The sequence below is a fragment of the Saimiri boliviensis genome, chromosome 1, assembly GCF_048565385.1.
Source record: "Saimiri boliviensis isolate mSaiBol1 chromosome 1, mSaiBol1.pri, whole genome shotgun sequence".
In the NCBI taxonomy this organism is placed as follows: Eukaryota; Metazoa; Chordata; class Mammalia; order Primates; family Cebidae; genus Saimiri; species Saimiri boliviensis.
This window is the reverse complement of record NC_133449.1, coordinates 194,400,341-194,410,940: the sequence shown is the minus strand read 5'-3', so window position 1 is coordinate 194,410,940 and position 10,600 is coordinate 194,400,341. Positions and strand designations below refer to the sequence as shown.

Here is a 10,600-nt window from a genome sequence, read left to right as displayed (position 1 = left end):
TGGGCAAATGGGACTTAAATGGTGGTAAGCGTTCTATACTTCACTTGAGCTGGTAAATGTTAACAATAACAGATTGTGATAATTTATGTAGGTATAATATAATAACCTGAACAACCATTAAAGAAAACTATATAGAGAGATAGACTCAAAAATTCCATGTAAATAAATATGGACTTTCAAAAACATAGTCCTGTAACATACAGGAAATTGGGAGAAAAAAATAAAAAACATAAGGAAAAAAGAATATATATAAATGAAAATGGCAGACTTGGGGCCTAATGTATAGATAGTTTTTAAAATGATTATGGATGGGGGTGGGTGTTGTCCCACACTCCTCAGAATCCTACTATTTTGTGCTCTAAGCATTCATTTTTTTTAAATAAAGTGCTGCATTGCTAGAATGGTTAAAGTAACATTTTCCCCTATGATTTTCCATTCCTCTGACTCATCACATGCTTGAAAATGTTCAAAGCCACAGACCTCAGAAACTACAGCAGTGATCAGCCAGGTAGCCTTTACCATTAAGCTAAAGCTATGACATTATATTCAGCACTTTCTCCAAACCAAGGCTTTCCAAACATTTCAGAATGAAATTAAGTTCCTTTTCCTATCCTCTTCCTTGTAACCAACTGTGAAGACAATGTTATAATGTTACCAGGAAAAGGTTTTCTAGCTTACTGTATGATAATGTTAAACATTGTGGTTAGAAATGGAATAAAAGAATTTGAAATAAGTCCATTTGTGGTTTAAAAGCATCTCTCTTTAGTCCTTGTGTCATCCTAGAAGTTTGTAAGCTAATTTTTGGAGACTCAACTTCCTTTTACATAGAAGAGCATTATGTCTATTTTGAGGATTAAACAAATATGATAAATGCAAATGTGTTTGGCATAGGCCAAGGCAAACAGTAGGTACTTAATATTAGTTTTTCTCCTGCTGTACTCCTTCATGTTTCTTTTTAATTTTTGGTGAGCCTGAGTACAATTCTGACATATAGATCACTTAAACAAGAAAGTAGTACAGTTTTTAATTCTGCTGATACCACTCACTCATCTGCAGGGCGACCATTTAATCTATATCCAATTTGTAACACCTTTGAGAATGAAAGCAGAAACTACTACTGTATTTCTCCAGGACATTATGACTGCCATGGAAAAATCAGGATGCAGAGTCACAGATGGGAAATCAGCTGTGACCCTAAAGCCAAATCACAAAGGCATCAGAGCAGCCAAAATAAAGACTCCCAAATTCACTTGAGGTTACATGCTATATTCATGAGAAAACTCCAGTAACTTTCAGCAGAGATAATGTAGTCATATTTACACCAAATTTATTCATATTGCTTTTCTAGTTTCTAACTCACAAGGACATTGACTATAATGAGACACTATAATCATGAATAGAAGAAGGCAGAGGATCCTCTAAAGTATAGCAGTTTAGGAGTGGTAGCAAAACAGTTACAGAGCTCAATAGCAGAAAACAGCTGCGTTGTAGAACAGTGCCAACTATCATGTTCATAGGATTGACCCTGCATCATGAGGGAAAGTTTGATTTACCTTCAGGTATCATTTAAAGCACTAATGAAGACTGAGCTCCATTTCTATCCACTGTTTTAAAATTTTGCTTTCTTTTTCAAAGGATAAATGTTTCAGTATTTGAAACTCAGCCCATCAGAAAATGTAATGGTGGCCCTAGCTTGAACCCAAGGGAGGCCTGGCTTAGGATTCACAGCTATTTGATCACAACAAGAAAGCCCACGGAGAGGGGCTTCAGGGTTCCTTGAGAAGGACCTCCTCTATTGAAAAGAAAAGATTTACAAGTGAAGGTGTGATATGGTCTGGCTCTGTGTCCCTGCCCAAATCTCATGTTGAATTGTAATCCAAATTGTAATCCTTATGTGTTGGGGAACATAACCTTGTGTGAGGTGATTAGATCATGGAGGCAGATCCCCCATGCTGTTCTCATGACAGGGAGTGAGTTCACAAACATCTGATGGTTTTATAAGGGGTTTTTCCCACTTAGTTTAGAGCACTTCTCTCTCCTGCCACCATGTGAAGGATGTGTTTGCTCCCGCCTCCGTCATGACTGTAAGTTTCCTGAGGCCTCCCCCGCCATGTGAAACTGTGAATCAATTAAACCTCTATTCTTTATAAATTACCCATACTTGGCCTGTTCTCTACAGCAGCATGAGAACGGACTAATACAAGGTGATAGAAGAGTGCTACTGAATGAGAACGGCATTTCTGAGAAATTATGGTTCTTACTGCTACGTGGTCTATTTCCTCCCTGTCCTCCTGTACTCTTCTATACTGCTTCCATCTGCAATCTGTGCAAGAGGCAGATTGGTAGAAGGTAGCCCTAACATATATACATTTGATGGCAGCTGAAAATACTGTGTGCAAGCAACACATGAGACACCACAGGGACTTGGAAAGGTCTCAAAATCCCACAGTAGAGAAGACAGATGAGAGCCAATAAGTCCATGTACTACCTTCATGGTGGCCCCGGGCTGATAGGGCCTGAGACTCCGGCTCTGAGACTTATTTGAAGATCTCAATAGCTAAGATTTTTGCTATGCATTGTTGAACAGATTTACTTTGCTTATCTACATGGATAACACTTGAAAATTTTACACGCAAATTTTTTTCTGCTTATAAAACGAATATAACTACCAATGTAAAGGTAATATCCAAGTATTAATTGTGAAGAAAAAAGGAAATATATATGTTATACATGTATTATAAATATATATTAATGTACATACATCTATATTTATACATATATATACATACACAGATTTATAGCTATATAGATATATATATAATACATATTTTCTTCAGGAATGTGGGAAAATATAGGAGAATAAAGGTAGAGAAAACAGCTGAAAGAAACGAAAATCTGAGAAACTTGTTAGTGTTTTGAATATATAACTGTAAAATTTTTTTTATACATGCATTTGTGTGACTGTCTGTGTTTGAAATTCTTGTATCCCAGTACAGGGGAAGTTACTTGGTGAATAATGTCTTTGGAGATAGAGACTCTAATAGAATTATTATAATTTAGATCAATTTAGCTTAAATTCCTTGTATAAGGGGGGGCCTTACACAAGGTTTACTTTTTTCACAAAGCTGTTACCTTTCTTGAATAAATTATTAAAATATCTCCCTAAGTAAACTAGCTCTCATTCAAATATTGAAAACTATTATGTGTGTGTATGTATACACACTGGTTCTGGGATTAATTTTAGGCATACAAAATTGACTTGGACTATGATTAATTTATATAGAATTATTAAGAGGTCATCTGATTTATTTTTATTTTATTTATTTTTTTTAAAGACAAGATCTCTCTGTCACTCGGGCTGAAATGGAATAACACCACTGTAGCTCACTGCAGCCTTGAACTCCTGAGTTCAAATGATCCTCCAATCTCAGCCTCCCAAGTAGCTGGGACTACCAGTGTGTGCTAATTTTTTTCAGAAAAGTTTTTTTGATAGATACAGGGCCTCACTGTGTTGACTAGACTGGTCTTGAACTCCTGGCCTCAAGTGATCCTCCTGCCTCTGCCTTCCAAAGAGTTGGGATTACAGGCATGATCTACCATGCTCAACTGATAATTTAAAATAAAATACATTTATTTTATCTTGAAGAATAGTAATGCACAATGTTAAGACATGAGAGAAGCCCCAGAATGACACCTCTCTTCTCCTTGAATTTTTAAATTAGATCAAAAGAACAAGGCTGGGCAAGGTGGCTCATGCCTATAAGCTCCAAACTTTGACAGGCCAAGGTAGAAGGATGGCTTAAACCCATGAGTTTGGAACCAGCCTGGGCAACATCAAAAGACTTCATCTCTATTAAAAATAATAATAAAATAAAAATTAGCTGGGGTAGTGAAGCATGCCTGTGAACCCAGTTATTTGGGAGGCTAAAGTGAGAGGATTGTTTGAGCCCAGGAAGTCAAGGCTACAGTGAACCGTGATCACACTGCTGCACTCCAACCTCGGTGACAGCAAAAAAAGAAACAGATGTAAAATCTAAATATTACCTTTATAACTGATAAAACTGATACTGGAGAAGGAAGCTTATATTTGAGGACAAGCAAACTACCTCATCTTGGAACCAGAATTAGAGATTTCGCTCTCAGCAGTGCTAGTCAAGGCCACTGTCTCCATGTGGAGGAAGAAGACACATATCCTTTGTAGAGCAGCTTACTCTCAGAAGGAAAGAAAAATGAAGTTTACGCTTTGAATGCCCGTTTTTCTCCTCCAAACTCATGGGTTTATAAGTAAAGGGGTGGAGAGATTGTTACATAATCAATGTTCTTCACATGGAAGAAAACAGGAGAGTTTCCTAAACATGTTCTCTAGTTGTATGCTTTATTAACCATTAACCCTGGAGTGCAGCCGCTCCGCTAGGGGAAATATCAGCAGGCTCTCAGTACAGGTCCATGCTCTCACCTCATGGTGCTTCTTCGATACCAATAACTTCCCCTTTGAATATCATCCTGGAACCACCAGAGAACAGTTTTGATTTTGCCCCCAGAAGATTCTTAAATGCATTGGAACAGTCCAGTAGGTAAATTAAGTCCAAAGCCACTTTCTACTCAATTCCAAATGTTGACTGCCTATTCTGTTTCTCATCACAAATCCTGAGCAACCTCATACGCCAGCATAGTCTATTAGAGGGTCAATATTAAGATGATACAACAAAAAAATGGTTAGCAAGCATAGAAATATGGATGTAAACTCCCTCCCATTAAGACTTCACAAGCGTTGTTTGAGGCCAGGAGTTCAAGATTAGACTGGGAAACACAGCAAGACCCTGTCTCTACAAACAATTTTTTAAAAAATTACCAAGTTTGGGCAGCCACTGCCATGACACCCTCACTCTGCAACACCAGCACCGCCTCGTGCTCACCAAGCTCCAGCCAAAGAAGGGGGATAAGTAAGGAGGTCTCTATACCATGGCTCTCACAAAGCAGACTGCCCACAAATTGACCTGTGGTAAAGCACCCAGGAAGCAACTGGCTACAAAAGCATCTCACAAGAGTGTGCCCTCTACTGGAGGGGTGAAAAACCCTCATCGTTAGAGGCCTGGTTCTGTGGCACTCTGTGAAGTTAGGCATTATCAGAAGTTCACTGAACTTCTGATTTGCAAACTTCCCTTCCAGCATCTGGTGCAAGAAATTGCTTAGGACTTTAAAACAGATCTGCGCTTCCAGAGCTGAGCTATCAGTGCTTTGTAGGAGGCAAGTGAGGCCTATCTGGTTGACCTTTTTAAAGACAACAACCTATGTGCTATCCATGCCAAATGTGTAACATTTATGCCAAAAGACATGCAGCTAGCATGCCGCAGATGTGGAGAACATGCTTAAGAAACAGTATGATGGGAAACATTTCATTCTCAAAAAAAAAAAAAAAAAAAAAACAAATCCCTTCTTCCTGTTATTAGTAGTTCTGAATGTTAGATTTTTTTTTTCCCATGGGGTCAAAAAGCACCTAAGTATATGATTGCCAGTGGAAAAATAGGGGACAGAAATCCAGTATTGGCAATTTTTCCATTTTCATTTGTGTGTGAATTTTTAATACAAATATGGGGACATAAAGCATTAATGCAAGTCAAAATGTTTCAGTGAACAAGTTTTAGCGGTTCAATTTTATAATAATTATAAATAAGCCTGTTAAATTTTTCTGGAAAAAAAATTACCAGGTGTGGTGGTGCATGCCTGTAGGATTGCTTGAGCCCAAAAGTTTGAAGTCATAGTGAACTATGATCACACCACTGCACCCCAGCCTGGCAACAGAGCAATACTCTGTCTCAAGAAAAATAAAGAGTTCACGTGAGCAACGAAGCTTGCTTACAAGTTGACTCTAAAAACATTGTTGTCCAATGGAATTAAAAGTCCAGAATCACTTTCCCTTGTCAGGTAGTGTTAATGTTCAAAGACATTCCAATTCAAAATCTACTCCTCTCAAACTTTTCTCTTGTTCAGTTTTCAGAGAGAGAGATTCTCCATCTTGGATAATATGATTCTTTCAGCAGCTATAGTTTAAGCTGTTCCATAACAGAATCAGTGTAGTTCTTAAGACATTGTGTTACTTCATACTAAATCTTTCATGAATCGCCCTTGAAAAAAGTTCAGAGTTAATTAATAGTACATACAAAATTATAACAGCACTGGCCCCACATTTACCAAATTTAGAAAATTACTCCATCCCCAGTCCCTAGGGCAGTTATCCTTGAACAAAATGATATTCCCCAAACTCAGTACTTAGTCTAAACCAAAGAGAGTTGACAAAGACCACAGCAGAGATTCCGCAGCATTGAGAGGAAGAGGATACCTTCTTGGTTTGAGCTGCGCCAGCATGCCAGAGTTTATGTCACTTGTCCAGAGGCCATGATATGAGAGTTTAACAATAACGGGGAAATAGCTCTTGGCAAGAGTTTTTGTTTGTTTGTTTGTTTGTTTGTTTTTGAACCATGAATTTTTCCAGATGGGGAGAGAGATAGTCCTATGCAAACTGTCACCTCTTAGAGAAGAGCATTTAAGATATCGCTGCTTTGAGCAAAGTCTAGAGAGCTGACCTAACAGATTCCCAATCTTTCTTGAGGCTCCTTTTTTTCCCATCCAGTATATTCAAAACTTCCTAAATTATTATTTCTCCTTTGAATCCTGTGTTTCTAATATTCAAAGATATTTTAAGAAGAAGTAAAATCATGACTCCCATGTAGATAGAAAATGAGCACGTGGTAAAGGCACTATTTACCTCATTAATTACAGCAGAGAAACCAGGCAACTGGTTCAAAGGAGAAGTCATAGAAGTCCAAATTTTTATGGAGTAAGAAATGTTGATATGAATGCTCATATGGAGCAAAACTGGCTTCTGCATGGGCAGAGGGTGGTGAGAAGGTAAGGGGGTATTATTCCTCTACCAGAAAAAAATTTCAAACTACAAAGAAAACAATTATTTTGATTGCTATCAGTTATTTTCCTGCTTATAGAGTTAGAAAATAGTTCCCACAGAATAGAAATCAGCTAACCATGATGGGTATATTGTGCTAGTTTAGATGCATTGGAGTACACGTCTTCCTTCACTAGCACCATAATATTGAACTGAACATAGGCACTGCCAAGTTACACGATATTTACATTCTTTTCTGATTTGGCTTTTTCTGTCTTTGCTCATAGAGGCTGTTTCTATTACCTATTACTGCCAGTTCACTATTCCTAAGAACTCTGCATTCTAATCTGGGACATCTTGAGATCACACAATGAGAAGTGACCCTTGAATTTGTGTACAAGTCCTGTGAATTTAAGGTTAGCTCCTTCACAACTCACTCTTTGGTCCTGGAAGCAGACTGAAATTGGAGCAGCTCAGCTAGTGCGGGGTCTGGCACTCAAGTGAAACTTCCTGCAGCACACAAACACACACACACACACACACACACACACACAAATATCCTTCAACTGCATTGCATTTTAAAATCAGCAAAAGTGTGCTGCTTTAAAAGTATGTCCAAAGATTATACAAGATTATAAGAGCACTGGCCCCACATTTACCAAATTTAGAAAATTACTCCATCCCCAGAACAAAATTATATTTCTCAAACTCAGTACTTAAACTAAAGAGCACTGACAAAGACCACAGCAGAGATTCCGCAGCATTGAGAGAAGAGGATACCTTCTTGGTTTGAGCTGCACCAGCATGCCAGAGTTTATGCCACTTGTTTAGCGGCCATGAGCTGGGAGCTTAACAGTAACTGGGAAATAACTCTTGGCAAGAGTTTATTTTTGGAACCATGCATTTTCCCCCACCCCTTATGAATGGATTATTGCCTTAGCTCTTTCAGTATTAAGCCCTTTGAGGCCCACTAGAATCCGTCCAGTAGCTCAAGAGGCCAGAGCATGTATGCCTGTGTGATCCAACAAGCAGCAGCAGCCAGCCCAGCAAAGCCCCCACTAGGGGCAGTAGCTTTGTTGAGAGCAGCAAGGCCAGTGTCTGCTTGCTTGCCAGGCCTCATGGCTATCTTCTGAAGGCAACTGTGGACCCCATGCATTTGTCGGGTCTGCCTTCATAAAGATAGCCATTGGCCTGTGGATAAGACCTTCGTAAACAGCAGTCATCAGCAAGTTCAAAATACCACATGGCCCAAGGGATGGCACCTCTGACCTAGGCGGCAACAGTTCAAAGCTAAGTGTACAGCTGTTCAGACTGACTGCATCAAGCCACTACAGTCACCAAGACAATAAAAGGGCTGTCCATTAAGCATGTCAAACCATCAGCTGTGAGATACATCCCAATTAGAAATCAGTTAAAAATGAAAGAAAAATGTGAGTCTTAGAATCAATTAAGTATAGCAGTAATAGTCACAATAGCCAAAATGTGGGTGTAGTTACTATGTGCCAGGCACTATTTAAACTTCAACTTATATTGTCTTATTTTTCTCACAACAGCTTTATGAAAGTAGGTATTATTAATAGTATCCCCATGTTACAGAAAGAAATGGAAGTAGAGTGAAATTAGAAATTAGCCCAGGGCCACCTGCGTATTAGATAGTGGAGCCAGTCAGTCTGAGTATGAATGTTTACACATGCATTCTTGTAGCTCATTTGGAAAGTACAGAAACAGGGAGAGAAGCAGGAGGAAAAGTCGTTTGTCATCTTATCACTGGAAGACAACATCAAAACGTTGACACTGTTCTTTCCAGTAATAAAAAAATTCTTTTTTATTTTATTTATTTATTATTATTTTTTGAGAAGGCGTTTTACTTTTGTTGCCCAAGCTACAGTGCAATGGCACACTCTTGGCTTACTGCAACCCTCCTGGGTTCAAGTCATTCTCCTGACTCTGCCTCTCGAATAGCTGGGACTACAAACATGCTGCACCACATCCAGCTAATTTTTTGTATTTTTTGTAGAGACAGGGTTTTGCCATGTTGCCCAGGCTGGTCTCAAACTCCTGAGCTCAAGCAATCCTCCCACGTTGGCCTCCCAAAGTGTTGGGATTACAGGTGTGAGCCACCACACCCAGCCTTGATCTACTATTTGTTGCAACCATTCTATACCCTGAAAGGGATGGACCATTCCTGGAGATACTGCAATACCAAGTTGACGGGTAGAGTGGGGCAAGTTCCTATTCCATCTCCTAGCTCCAAAAATCCATTTAATATATAGAGAATGTATCTGATATTAAACTGATACAAATAGACACTACACTTGATCTTAGCCAAAAGGCTGAGAAGTGATAAAAATAAATTTTCTATGAGACTTTTAATGATCCACGTTTTTGAAGTGATTGTTTTATAGGAACCAAATGGAACGATTAATAATTATCAAGCCATCCAACACTCAAGAACAGCCCCGCGATGGATCCTTTGAACTCTAAGACGGTTGGGAATCCCAGCCAGTTCTTCCCTTGCTTTGTCCCTTCATGGGTTAGTCCAAGCCTTCCCATGGTTTGCAACATTTCCACATGGTGCTAACAAAGGCGATGCAGTCGTAGTGTGTTTCTTATGTGCCTGTCTTAGACCCTGAGCACTGTAACATGATCCCACTGAATTCTTGCAGTAAATGATCCCAGACCCCTTGAGACACCATATGGCAAGCAACCAGATATCACAAAAGTATGATTTGTATTTCTGGGCAAGCAGCGGCCTCAGAGGACTAAGATCTTCTAAGGCCTTGAAACTCTTGCAGCTGCCAGTAACTGGATGAAATGCACAACTCCAGGTGGAAGAATGGTCATCAGCCCACCCCAGAGAGAGTCTGACACTTGAGAATGCAAGTGGGGCTTAAAGCATGTGCAAAACAAAGTTAAAGACTTTGCCTGTACTTAGGACATCAGCTATTCACACACCCAGCAAACCCAGACAAATGGAATGCAGAGTAACTACATATTGCATGAACAAATTAAAAGAAATAATGCTGTGATTTTTCTTTCCTTTAAATCCATACAGAAAGAAAATATGCAGGGAGTGGTGGCTCACACCCATAATTCCAGCACTTTGGGAGGCCGAGGTGGGCAGCTTACATGAGGCCAGGAGTTCCAGGTCAGACTGTAAAATTAACTGGGAGTGGTGGCACACACGTGTTGTCCCAGCTAATCAAGAGGCTGAGGTGGTAGGATCACTTGAACCTGGGGGCTGAGGTTGCAATGAGCCGAGATCACGCCACTGCACTCCAGCCTGGGCAATGGAGTGAGACTCCATCTCAAAAAAATAAGAAGTAAGTAGAAGAAACAGGTATGGTGCCTTACACTGTCAGGGCCTCCAAAGACCTCATATATAATTGGGAATATATAATATAGAAATAAACTTGTGGCTGGTATAGATTTTCTCAAACTGGGTGGAGCAGGCTTGGCTGTATTCTCAGGGACTTGGGAGTTTTGTGAGGAATTTTAAATACTAATTTTTCATTTTAAAGATAGTGCAAAAATTACTTAACCTATTATAAAAATATTATTTGCAGTGACAATTCATATTTGAAAAACTGTGTAGAACAAAACTTTTGTTCCACAAAGTAGTATTTTTCCCACTGAAGTACACAGACATAGTTTTGAGACTTCATGAAATTTTTTCTCTTTACAAGGTTAATATAGTTC

General features: G+C 39.2%; 1 pseudogene; it reads right to left on the bottom strand.

Moving 5' to 3' along the window:
* Positions 1-9,070: 9,070 nt before the first annotated feature.
* Positions 9,071-9,246, bottom strand: LOC120365381 (U2 spliceosomal RNA; annotated as a pseudogene).
* Positions 9,247-10,600: the final 1,354 nt, after the last annotated feature.